This window comes from Enhydra lutris, unplaced genomic scaffold (assembly GCF_002288905.1).
Source record: "Enhydra lutris kenyoni isolate GAN:26980312 unplaced genomic scaffold, ASM228890v2 scaffoldscaffold39, whole genome shotgun sequence".
Classification (NCBI taxonomy): Eukaryota; Metazoa; Chordata; class Mammalia; order Carnivora; family Mustelidae; genus Enhydra; species Enhydra lutris.
The window spans coordinates 27,109,145-27,122,682 of record NW_019154123.1 but is presented as its reverse complement, the minus strand read 5'-3'; the positions used below and the strand labels follow the sequence as shown (position 1 = coordinate 27,122,682).

General features: G+C 35.1%; 1 protein-coding gene across 3 annotated transcripts in view; it reads left to right on the top strand.

The window, feature by feature from the left end:
* LOC111154993 (zinc finger protein 148) overlaps positions 1–13,538 on the top strand; it is a 119,757-nt gene that overhangs the window by 27,604 nt on the left and 78,615 nt on the right. For 2 of the 3 annotated variants that reach the window (XM_022514972.1, XM_022514973.1), the window contains exon 2: positions 11,587–11,722. The exons of the other annotated variant lie outside the window; for it this stretch is intronic. The gene's annotated coding sequence lies outside the window, so the exon portion shown is untranslated. The remainder of the gene's footprint in view (positions 1–11,586; positions 11,723–13,538) is intronic. 3 annotated transcript variants of the gene reach the window in all.

The window sequence follows — 13,538 nt, the reverse complement described above, 5'->3', positions numbered from 1 at the left end:
GAGATAGAAGTTGCCTAGGTTTGTAGAATTAAACATTGAGCATGTGAAATATTTGAAAAAACTAAAGTTTCTTCTGATCTATTGTAAAGTGCCTGCCGTTTTTGTAGCTTTTCTAACAGTACTTTTGAAATTCTTGGGGCGCCTGGGTGGCTCAGTGGGTTAAGCCGCTGCCTTCGGCTCGGGTCGTGATCTCAGAGTCCTGGGATCGAGTCCCGCATCCGGCTCTCTGCTCAGCAGGGAGCCTGCTTCCCTCTCTCTCTCTCTATCTCTCTCTCTCTGCCTGCCTCTCTGTCTACTTGTGATCTCCCTCTGTCAAATAAATAAATAAAATCTTTAAAAAATAAAAAAAATAAAAAAAATTCTTTATTAGCACTCTTTTAAAACAAAGGAAATTAGGTAGGATTAAAATGGTTCTTTACATTGCTAAGAATGATTTTCTGTTTGATACAATGTTTCATAAAGCTTATAGTAAACTCATCAGTAGATTGAATCTATTTTTAAGACCTCTGAGACTTTTTAATAATTTTGTTTAAGGTTTTATTTATTCATTTAACAGAGAGGGAGAGAGCAGGCAGAGTGGGAGGGAGGAGCAAGCTCTCTGTTGAGCCGGGATCCTGGGATCATGGCCTGAGCCAAAGGCAGCCGCTTAATGAACTGAGCCACCCAGGCGTCCCCAGACCTCTTAAAACTTTTTAGGGGAATTTATCAATCTGAAGGGTAATGTTGCCAAAACCTCACTAGGCTGGTTTTGGTATCAGGTTTTACTGTTTCATTAGGTTAATGTGACTTTTCTAGATGCTTTAGTTTTGTTATCTGTGATTCCATAGTTGAGATAGTGTTCTGTGGTGATTAAGCTTCTGAAGTTTTATTTCTCTGTTGGAGTTAAGCTTTATATAATCATTTAAAAACTATTAAATATCTACTATGGGCAAGGCACTGTTTTAGGCACTTAAGATGTATCATTGAGCAAAATAAAATTCCTGCCCTTGTGGAGTTTATAGTTGGGAGTAGAAAAATGATAAAAGATCATGAACAGATTACATAGTATGTTGAGAGGTGGTAACTACTATGCAAAATGTGTAACAGATTAAAGTGGGATTGGGTGAGTGTATGTGGGGGCAGGTTACAATTTAAATTGTATGGCAGGAAAATGCCTCTTAAATAAGATGATGATTGAGCAAAGATTTGAAGTAAGTAAAGGATTTACTTAGGAGTATCTTTGGGAGGAAGTGTACCAGGCCTAGAACAGCCAGTACCATATGCCTGGAGACAGTAGCATGCTAGAAGATCTAGGGAGATAAGGAGGTCTGGCTAGTGAGGCTCAAGTGGAGTGAGCAGGGGGAGAATATGGAAGATGAGGTCTGAAAGGTGGTGGTGCTGGTGCTGGTGCTGGTACTGGTGGTCGTGGTGGGGAAAGCATAGCACAACAGATTGTAGAGGGCCTTGCAGCCCATTCGAAGGACTTTGGTTTTGCCACTTACTAATTTTATAACCTTTGGTAAGTTACTTAACCCTCTCTCGGAAACTGAGTAATCATGGTTCCAATCTCCTAAATTGGTTGTTTGGATTAAGTGAGTTAATAACTACAAAGTCCTAGGAAGTATATATTCATTGCATTTTTTTTTAAGATTTTATTTATTTATTTGACAGAGAAATCACAAGTAGGCAGAGAGGCAGGCAGAGAGAGAGGGGGAAGCAGGTTCCCCGCTGAGCAGAGTCCAATAAGGGCCTCGATCCCAGGACCCTGAGATCATGACCTGAGCTGAAGGCAGAGGCTTAACCCACTGAGCCACCCAGGCGCCCCGTTCATTGCATTTTTAAATGTGGAATCAACATTAAAAGATTACTTCCTTTTCATTTAGTAGCAAAGGAAGGATTGATTGCTCTGCCTTTTTTTTTTTTTTAAGATTTTTAATATTTATTTATTTACTTATTTAGAGAGCTTGAGTGAGGAGGGGCAGAGTGAGATGGAGAGAGATTCAAGGAGACTCCATGATGAGTGTGGAGCCCAGTGCAGGGCTCGATCCCACCACCCTGAGATTATGACCTGAGCCAAAATCAAGAATTGAATGCTTAACCGACTGAGCCACCCAGCAGCCTGTGATTGTTCTCTGCTTTGATTTTTTCTATAATAAATTGCTTCAACTTTAGTTATAGCCCTTATTACATTATGTTATTATTACAGATCTTATTTGTTATGTGTGTACTTGCCATCTTTGCTAAATTATTAACCCCTGTGGGCAGAGGCCATGGTATTTTATGCATGTCTTAGGAATCTTAGGTAGCATGTTGTATATGCATATCACGTGGTCAGAATGTTGACTCAGTTAATGACAAAAATGTTGGCTTAATGAATCAGCCCACCTGCACACACGCGCGTGTCTGTGTGTGTGTGTGAATATTGCCAGTCTTTCAAAGCTGAATAATGAAGGACAATAGCTAATGGTCCCAGCAAAATATTTCATTTATTTTCTTTCTGTACCATAGTTATTAAAATTGGTAATGGTAGAAAATCACCTTAATTATTAAATAAGTGTGAGGGTTCATACTATGTAAAATTAGAAGTCCATATTTACAGCATAGTATGGATCTAGTAACATCCTGCTATCTTTAGTTAAAGATAAATATCTTGATTTGACAGCAAAGTGTAATACTCCTGCCTTAAAACATGTTTTTTAGTCTTAATTTCACTGTTTACATCTGCACAAGTGGTATTATGAGGAAATATTTAGCCAGCAAAACCTTAAAACAGAGGAATTGCTAAGAAGGAGTATTCACTAACTCCTGATGTGAGGGAGTGAAGCAGGAAAAGAGGAAGATCGTAACTGACCTTTAGGTGGTTGTCCAAGTAACTTGATACCTCTTTTTATACTTACAGGGTCTTAGTTTCCAGCTTGGTAGGTTCTTTACTTCTCATTTTTGGGGGAGAGAAGTGGGAGAGGAAGAGAAAAGATAGAGACTTGGAAGGAAAAGTGAAATTGGTAGATGATGCTCCATGAATTGAGGGTTCCAGAGACAGAGGCTTTGTGACAGGTGAGTTAGAGGAAATTGTGTTTCCATGGTAGAGGAAAGGTTGTGATGGAAATGATATTCCAGAATTTCTGTTTACAGATTTAGACCTTGAGGTTATATTATTCTGTGCATGCGAGTGTGCCTCTGTGTGTGTGTGGGGGGGCTGCATGTTTCCTTTTCCTCCTTGCGTTACTGTTTATTTTTTGTTTCATTCTCTTTTAACATGTCTAGTTATATTCTTTGATGTGTGAGAGCCTTAATTTAGAGCTTTCAATAAAAAGTGATGCAAGAAGATGAGTAGGCTTTTTGTGAAAATGTTTTCAACAGAATATTAACATTTCGAAAACATTTGTCCAGCCTGTAGATTTTACCATATTCTGTGATGGCATATGTAATAATGTCTTGATTATGAAGTAAATATACCCAATCAACTTTGAAAAAGACTCATAATGTAATACTAAAATATATAATTTGAAGGCATTTTTATTTCCTGTATATAGACTTTGCTGTGCTTTTTCTGTTCAGCGTTCCAGTATTCCTATAGCTTTAGAAATTCTAAAAGTTGAACACAGCTATGTGTTCTTCACATAGACTAGTGAATAGCAGTGTAGTGCAAATACAGTGTTGCTCTATTTGTTTATAATAATGTCTACCACAGTAGTATAGTTTTATGGCAAATACATATTAAAAAATTGTTCTACATAATTGAGAAGGTAGCATATATGCTCTTCTGAATTCTTTGAGACAAAACTCTGAGGCAGGCAATCAAGAGCTTAGCAGTTTAAAATAGAGTTTTTAGGGCGCCTGGGTGGCTCAGTGGGTTGAGCCGCTGCCTTCGGCTCAGGTCATGATCTCAGGGTCCTGGGATCGAGTCCCGCATCGGGCTCTCTGCTCAGCAGGGAGCCTGCTTCCCTCTCTCTCTCTCTTTGCCTGCCTCTCTGTCTACTTGTGATCTCTCTCTGTCAAATAAATAAATAAAATCTTTAAAAAAAAAATAAAATAGAGTTTTTAGTTTGTAACTATTTTAGCAACAAAGCTACTGACTGGCTGAGGGACTAGAAAGTGCGGTAGTGTTTGTGATGCCTTGATAAAATTATATAAATAACTTTGAATTAATATATTGGTTATTTTCTAAAGATTTAAAGTTACTTGTTTTGCTTTTCATTTATAGCTATTTATGATATTTATTGAATCCTAAAAATGTGTGAGGGCAGCTATATAAATGCTTTATTATTTCTGAATAAAAAATTATATTTGGCTTATTCTTTGTTCCTAATAAAATTTCAGCTTTCAGTCTTCATTACCTCCATTTCATATGCCAGGAAAAGAAATACTACAGTTACATAAATTGTATATGTCTAATATCAATGCAATATCAACACAGGGTATTAACTTTCCGTATTAGTCTCTGTTAAAAGGTTTAGTATAGCATAACATTTAAAAATATGTATAGTCTGGGCACCTGGGTGGCTCAGTGGGTTAAAACCTCTGCCTTCAGATCAGGTCATGATCTCGGTCCTGGGATCGAGTCCCACATCGGGCTCTCTGCTCAGCAGGTAGCCTGCTTCCTCCTGTCTCTCTGCCTGCCTCTCAGCCTACTTGTAAAATAAATATAAAATATTTTAAAAAAATATGTATAGTCTACTTTAGTATTATTAAATACCTTTGCCTTGAATTTTTTAAATAAATACTTAATGTTTTTGTATTTTTAAAAAGTATATTAATGTAGTTGGACTTTTGAGCTGAGGGAAATGTTACTTTGGGATTTCAGCAGGAAATGATATTCTTTGAATGATGGAGAGTATCAACATAAGATTTTAATGAAACACATTTTGTGTTTATTTTTTATTTTTTAAAATATTTTATTTTAGGGGTGCCTGGGTGGCTCAGTGGGTTAAAGCCTCAGCCTTCGGCTCAGGTCATGATCCCAGGGTCCTGGGATCGAGACCCGCAACGGGCTCTCTTCTCCACGGGGAGCCTGCTTCCTCCTCTCTCTCTCTCTCTCCGCCTGCCTCTCTGCCTGCTTGTGATCTCTGTCTGTCAAATAAATAAATAAAATCTTAAAAAAAAATTTTATTTTAGAGAGAGAAAGAGCATGCATAAGTGGGGAGGAGGGGCAAAGGAAGAGGAGAGAGAGAATCTCAGGCAGAGTCCCTGGGAACCTGCCGCAAGTCTCAGTCCCAGGACCCCGAGGTCATGACCTCAGTCAAAATCAAGATTCAGATGCTTAAACCATTGAGCCACCAAGCTGCCCCTACTTTCTTTGTTTAAGTTATTTAAGATAATTCTGGGTTATTGCCAAGATTTTAAAGAAATCTTAATCCTCAACTAGAAATTAAATTAGAAGAAGTCCATTTCGTGTCTCCTCATTTCCTTGGGATAGCATTTACTACTAATTTTATTTAATCCAACAGTTTCTACCATGAAGAGAATGTTGTTAGATTTCGCATATTTAGATACCACTATTTTACTTGACTTTAAGAATATGTCTGATCCTGGTTCTTCTGAGGGATAACCTGTATTTTTATACTATTATAAGGTAGAGGGGAGGAATTGGGAGCTTGGAAATTGAGCCAAATAGTCTGGTGGGATGGACATTTGTTTGACATATTTTATAGGTAATCCAACACTGTTTTACTCAGTCTTTAATTTTTACCTGTGATAGATGTCCATGCGCTTGGTATGAACTGCACTGATAAACTAATCACAACTGTTGGATAGTACTTTGTATCTATTGGATGATCCCTTTTCCTTTTATACCCACTTAAATATAAGCATGAATTATGTATGTATATATGGTATTGCTATATAGAGATAATGAATATCTACATTGAAAGAGTTAAATTTATTAGTTTTATAGGATGTGGGTCATTATCTTTTCTCACTTAGCTGTATTACTTATATGTCTCTTTTAGGCCCCAGTTCCCTTATTTTAGGAAGATAGATGATTTTCTCCTTTCTTTTTGGCTTAAGTTAGTACATATGTTAGGCCTATGCTTTTATCCTTCAAACTAGTGAAAGAAAATTAAATATTTAACAGTTTTCAGGGTATTTACGTATCTGTCAATGGCACATAGTCTGGTGTCAGTTGTTAATGATCATAGAAATTCTAAAGTTTTTCATAAATTTTGTTTTGAGAATTCTTTTAAAATGAGGATGTGAAAATAATATAGTGGCCATATTTTAAGATTTCCTTCTTTTTCCATATTTTCTGGTAATTGTCATGTTCAGCATTTCTCATTCCTTATCCAGGTTTATTACAAGAGTATATACACTTAGGCAGTAGAGACTGTTATAAGGTTTAAAAAAAAAGAAAAGGTTCTCTCCATTCCTATTCGTGATTAACATTTGTGTGTATGTGTGTATTCTGTCAGACATTTCCTATATATGCAGACTTTTATATGTATACCTGTATTTACATATTTTTTACACAAATGAGATCACACCATACATATTATTCAGCAACATGTCTTTTTGTTAACTTCTATATTTTTGCATATCATTCCTTCTAATTTCATTCTGTTTAGTATTCCAATATTTGGATATACCATAATTATATTAACTACTAACTTATTTATGTATATTTACATTTTTAGTTTTTTTGCTATAATAAGTGTTAATATGGTGAATAATCTTGGGCATATCTTTGCATGTATTTTAAAATATTTCTGCAGTATGAGGGGCTCCTGGGTGGGTCAGTCGGGTAAGCGTCTGACTGGTTGATTCTGGCTCAGGTCATGATCTCAGGGTCATGAGATCAACCCTGTATCAGGCTCCACATGTGGAATCTGCTCAAGAGTCTCTCCCTCTCACTCTGCCCTTCCCCCGCCAATTCCTGTGTGTGCATGAGCTCTCTCTCAAAAACAAAACAAAACAAAAAACAGATCTGCAGTATAAATTCCTACGGGAAAAATTGCTTGGCCTGAGTGTGTACATTTGATAATTAAGTAGATGAATTGCTTCACTGAAAGATTATCCCAGTATCGGTAGTCTAGGATAATGGGAGTCTCTATCTCTGTGACAACACTAGTGAGTGTCAAACTTTTTAATACTTGCCAGTATTTTGTTGTTTAGTATTGCTTTCCAGAATTTCATTATGAGTGAGCCTGAGCATTTTCCCATCATTATTGGCCATATATATATTTTCAGTGATCTCTTTGGTCATATGCTGAGCCCTTACCCATTTGTTAGGCAAATTATTTTCACGGAATTTTTTTTTTCTTATCCTTAGATTTTGTTTTTGCCTTTATAGAAGTTTTAATTTTTAGGATTGAATTTAGTGATCTTTTCCTTTATGGCTGGTGGTGGGGGGTTTCTGTGTAAAGTTTAAAAGCTCTTCATCCTTGGTTATAGGACTCACTTTTTTCTCTCTGTTGTCATGTCTCTGAATGACATGAATCCCTGGTTTGTCATAGTTTGACATTATTATTTTCTTTCTTAGTAACCCATAAAATAGCTGTGTATCTTAAGATTGGTAGTTTTAGATTCAGTGAACTATGGTACTTGAAAAAGAATTATACAGGTTTTCTATTACTGTTTATGGTTTAAATTGCTGAAAATCTTGATGTATGTTGAATATATTTGGTATAAACAATAGATGTAGAGCTCTAGCTTTAGTTTTTTTCCCAGCTGGCTAGCTGGTTGACCCCATTCCAGTTATTGAATGGTGCATTTCTTTTTTATGTATTTGAAATGCCACATTTATCATATACTGAATTTCCATGTTTTTGAAGGGCATCTGTCTGAAATAATTTCTGTTCAGTTCGTCTACTTGCCTCTTTGTATACTGAGAGTGTTAAGAGAATTCAGTAATGGAACTTGTTATATAATTAATATATACAAACAATTTTTTATACAAACAATAGGCCTTAGAACTAATATTATGGAAGAAAAAGTATACATTGACAATAACAATTAAAAATATAAAATGCCTGGGAGTGGGCTACTTGAAGAAAATTTTGAAACTCTGCTAAGGGATAAAGAAGATTTGAATCAATTCAGATTTTTGGTAGGAAGCTGTGATACAAAGCTGTCATTTCACTATAAAAATCGATTTTTGTTTATTGATTTAATATTTTATGATATTTCTGAACGTACTTCTTGTGACCTTGCTGAACATGCTTATTAGTTTTCTTCCCGTCTTAGTTTGTTGAGAGTTTTTATTACGAATAGGTGTTGAATTTTGTCAGATGCTTTTTTTCTGTGCCTCTTGAGACAACCATGTGGTTTTTGTCCTGTATTCTCATAATATAGTGTATTACCTTAATTGATTTTCAGATGTTAAACCACCTTTGCATTCGTGGGATATATCCTACTTGGTCATGGTGTATAGGCCTTTTTATATGTTGCTAGATTCAGTTGGCTAATATTTTGTAAGGATTTTTGTATCTAATTTTATAATTGTAGACACTGCTGAGTAGTTTTTATGTGATGTCTTTGAATTTGGTTTCAGGGTAACTCTGGCTTCCTGGATTGAGTTGCAGAATGTACTGTCGTCTTCTGTTTTGTGAAGGAGATTGTGAAGGATTGGTATTTCTTCTTTAAATATTTGATGAAATTCATCAGTGAAGCCATTTAGGCCTGTTCTTTCCTTTGTGAGAAATTTAAAAATACTAATTCAGTTTCTTTATTTGTTATATTCAGATTTTTCTGTTTCCGCTATAGTCTTTTTAGGAATTTGTCCATTTTATAAAAGTTCTGTAATTTCTTGGCTTAAATTTGTTAGAATATTCCTTCCTTTATAATTCTTCAAAATTTTTTGAGGTATAATTAACATAATTTTTATTAGTTTCAATTGTAGAACTCTTCATTTTTGTGGGGTCTGTGTTACCATCCCCTCACTCATTCCTGGTTTTTGGTAATTTCTCTTTTTTCTCTCTGTTCTTAGTTTGCCTAGAAGTTTGTTAATTTTGTGGATCTTTTTAAAAGAACCAAGTTTTTCTCTAATTTTGTTTTGTATTTCATTAATTTCTGCTCTGATCTTATTCCCTTTTGTCTGGTTACTTTAGGGTTTGGATTGTTCTCTTTCTATTTTGTTAAGTGGAGGCTTTTGTAACTGATTTGAGAACCATTCCCCCCCCCCAGATATATAAAGATATAAGCTTCCTTCTAAGTACTGTTTTAGCTGCATTTATATTATTTATTTATTATTTATTTTTTTCAAAGATTTTATTTATTTGACAGAGAGACAGCAAGAGAGGGAAAGCAGGCAGGGACAGTGGGAGAGGGAGAAGCAGGATTCCCACTGAGCAGGGAGCCCAGTGTGGGACTTGATCCCCAGGACCCTGGTATCATGACCTGAGCCAAAGGCAGGTGCTTAATGGCCGAGCTCCCTATAGGCCCCCATGCTTATGTTCTTTAAAGATCTTGAGAGAAGAAATGAGAAAAATATATTTATAGAGTCCTTTAGTTTAACCCATATATTTTCTGTTTCTGGTGCTCTTCCTTTTTCCTGTGCATTTGAATCTGTTGTCTTTTCCTGAAAGCTGAAAGCCTGATGGACTTCCTTTAGTATTTCTTGTTAGGTAGGTTTGCTAGCAAAAAAAATCTCTAAGCCTTTTTTTGTCTGAGATAACTCTTTATTATTTCTTCATTCTTGGAGGATAATTCTTTTGCCTTCTTGGTTGACAGCTTCTATCTTTCAGCACTTTGAATATGTCATTCCACTGTCTTCTGGCCTCTGTTGTTTCTGATTGAAAGTCAGCTGTTAATCCTGTTGGTTCCCTGCACATGCTGAGTGATTTTTCTTTTTGTGCTTGCATTATTTTCTCTTTGTGTTGCTTTCACCAGTTTGACTATTATGTGTGTAAGTGTGGGCCTTTTTGTATTTATCCTACGTGAGAGTCATTGAACTCCTAAGACCTGTAGATTTGATTTCTTTTTAACTAAAATAAAATATGGGAAGTTTTGGCAAGTATTTTATTAAAAATTTGTTCCCCCTGCCCTTTCGGTCCTATCCTTCTGGGACTCCAGAAGTGTTAATAAGTTAGCCTCCAAGGCTCTGTTCAATTTTCTTCAACTTATTTTCTCTCTGTTTTTTAGACTGGATAATTTCAGTAGATAGTCTTGAAGGTCATAGGTTTTTCTGCCGTTTTAAATCTGTCATTGAGCCCTTCTAGTAAATATTTTGTTTTAGTTACTATGCTCTGCAGTTGCAGAGTTTCCACTGTGCTTCTTTTACGTAATTTCTGTATACATTTATTAAGAATCTCTTACTGATTATTTTCATAACTAAAAAATTTAAATATGTGTTCTTTTCACATATCTGTAATAAACGTTTTGAAATCTTGTTTGCTTAAACCAATATCTGGGGATACTCTAGAAACTGTAGTGACTGCTATTTTTTGTTATATTTAGGTCACATTTTTCATTTTTTTGTAATCTTGTAATTTATTGTTGCAAACTAAGCCTTTATTTTAGGGAAGGAGATAGGGAGAGAGAACACAAGTAGGAGGAGGAGCAGAGGGAGAGGGACAACCAGACTCTGCTCTAAGCATGGAGCCTAATGTGGGTCTTGATCTGAAGACCTTGAGATCATGACCTGAGCTGAAATCAAGAGTCAGTGCTTAACCCACTGAGCCACCCAGATGCCCCAGGAATCTAATATTTTTAATGACTTATGGTAGTAAATTCCATAAACTCTTGAGTCTGTTGCTATGCTCAGAAATACTGTCAGACAGGTTGATTGTGTATAGCTAGTGTTCTTCATTTTTATTTTTTGGTTTTTTTGGGTATGGCATACTGTCTTCCTGTGATTAATGGTTGATTGTACTCATCTTACTGTCAGCATTTCCTGTCAAAGATGACCTGGCTGATTATGTTTCTATATCTAAGTATTTAATAGGATTTTACAACTGTAATTGTTTCTATTGTGAATAAATACATATTCTCTACATGTTCTGTTATTTGTAAGGCCTAGTATTGTATTTGCTTTCCTCTTCACTTCATATACATGCAAAGTAGATATGAATAGTACTATTAAGTGGTTTTGTAATCTTTGCTTTCTCTTTTCTAGCTTTTTTAGGTCTGTAACCCTCTGAATTTCCCTAAGCATCACATATCTCTAAAGCTGTAGACTCCAGATTAGGCAAATTATTCTTTTTAAAAAATTTTTTTAAAAGATTTATTTATTTAATTTTGAGAGAGCAAGTGAGCATGGGTGTGTGCATGATTGGTGGGAGAGGTAGAGAAGCAAACTCCTCACTGAGGGTGGAGCCTGATGCAGGGCTCAGTCCCAGGACCCCAAGATCATGACCTGAGCCAAAATCAAGAATTGGCCGCTTATCCGACTGAGTGACCCTGGCACCCCTAGGCATATTATTTTTTTAAGACCAAGGTTATTTCGCAGTTACTACTTACCACTATTTTATCTTCCTAATTTCAAACTTAAGAGCAAGTCATTGTACCAGTCATTCAGGCATGGTTTCCTATTTACAAAGAATGATCACTTCATTATTCATACCAGTTTTTCCATGTTGTATTTGTACAGTATTTTTTCCCTTCATAAGTAATGTATTTTGTTGTGTGTTTTTCTATTTCTTTCTTTCTTTCTTTCTTTCTTTTTTTTTTTTGTAGGACTTGGATGGCATAAGTGATTAAGGTGGTGTTGAGGGTCTCTGAAGCTTATGAAAGGTAGAAACTCAACCATGATTTCTTTTTCAACTCTACAGCATTCCCTTCCTTGAAGTCTTCATTTTTACCTTAGTCTCAGGTAATGTCAACGCTTGTTTTTCATAATCATGAATAAATTTTTTCAAATATGAAACCATTTTTGGGTGATAGAATTTCATGTTGATTTTTGTACCATAGATTATGTTTTGATGTTTGTATCTGTTAGAAACTTGGGATTTTAATCTTTCTCTTGAGAAAACTGTTAAGAGACAATTGAGGAGTAATGATATCATTTTAGATGTTTAGTTTATTGCAGAAAAATATGTGTAGCTTATTATGTAACTTAAGTGAAATTTAAGTGGGAAGATGTTTTCTCTTTTAACCCTTTTTTCAGCAGGATATTGTATTTTTCACTCATTTGCCATTAACACATACAAACCCATGTTAAACTTTTCAGAATTTTCGTGGAAACTCTGTTTTCATACATTGGAAAACTAGTTAAACCTATTATCAAACTCAGTAGTGTTTAGCATATGATTTATAAAACATGAAAAAACATACCAGTGACTGTACATTTGTACATACTGTATGTTTGCCTAATCATTTATATTAGAGATACTAATTAAAATATAGACTTGGCCACGGTGACAGAGGCTTTGAAGGTAGAAATATATTTATTTGAGAAGTCCATGTAAACAATTTTGAGATTTTATAGAGGCTCTAGAATCATCATGACCTGGATGTCTTTGTCTTGCTCTTCTTAATACGTGGCTTCTCTCTGGTGGTCCCAGATGGTTACCATTGTGTCTGTCAACAGGAAGGAAGGAAGGACATTTTCCTTCCCTTTAAGAGGAGTTATATATACCATTTCTATTCATATTCCAGTGGTTATAACATTGTCAAATGACCACAGTCACCTGTATAAAGAAGGCTGAGAAATGAATCTTACCTAAGTAGCCATGTGTCTCACTTTTTTATTATTAGGCAAGAAGGAGAGAAGAGATTGGTTGCAGGGAAGAAGGGGGAATTTTTTGTGTGTTATATTAGGGTTTCTTTCAGATTTACTTTCCATTAACTAGTGTGGATTAACATTAAAATATAATTTTTATTATCTAAACATTAACTCTTGGCCTGGGACATACTTTGGAAATTGTGTTTGCTTGCATTCTGAGACAGTTAAAGTTTTGTGACTAGTCATCATGCCTTTTTTTTTTTTTTGACTAAACACTGCTAGTCTTGATATCATAAGATGAAATAAGGTATTAAAAGTTAAAATCGCCTTGAGATAATTCCTCATTTTTTTTTTTCACTGCCATTAGGGTGAAATGATTTGTCTGTTATTTTACACTCTAAAACAAGGGCATTGGGATCTTGGATGGGAGGATCTTTTCAGTTACACATAGAGCTAAATGATCTGTAACTAACTCCTTCTAATTCTAAAGAGTCTGTTACTCTAAATGTTTAAGATCAGAACAACTTATCCTCAAAGACATTATACACTTCAAATAGTTCTTTTTAGATGAAAAAATACGTCATCATACATTGTATTTTATAGTTCTTGTCCTGTTGTAAATATTGTATTTGGAAACAAGTACCAAATATTATATATTATAGAATTTATTAAAGTGTTGGAAACCAGTTACCAATTTTCCACATTATTTTATGTCAACATATTTTAACCTTGGTACCCTTTTTAAAAGACTTGAGGTAACAGTTAGTCTTGATAAATTTATGTACTTACATAGAGCATTTATAGTAGTCCTGTTGACTTAAGTTTATTCTTGAATAGGGTAAGACATTATAGTAGTGTTTTTGGTATTGAAGGTGTAAATACATCCTTAATTCATACTTAAAAAACAGGGTTTGTATTATTAAAATGAGAGCATTTATCTAAGTTTAAAAACTGTTGATATTAA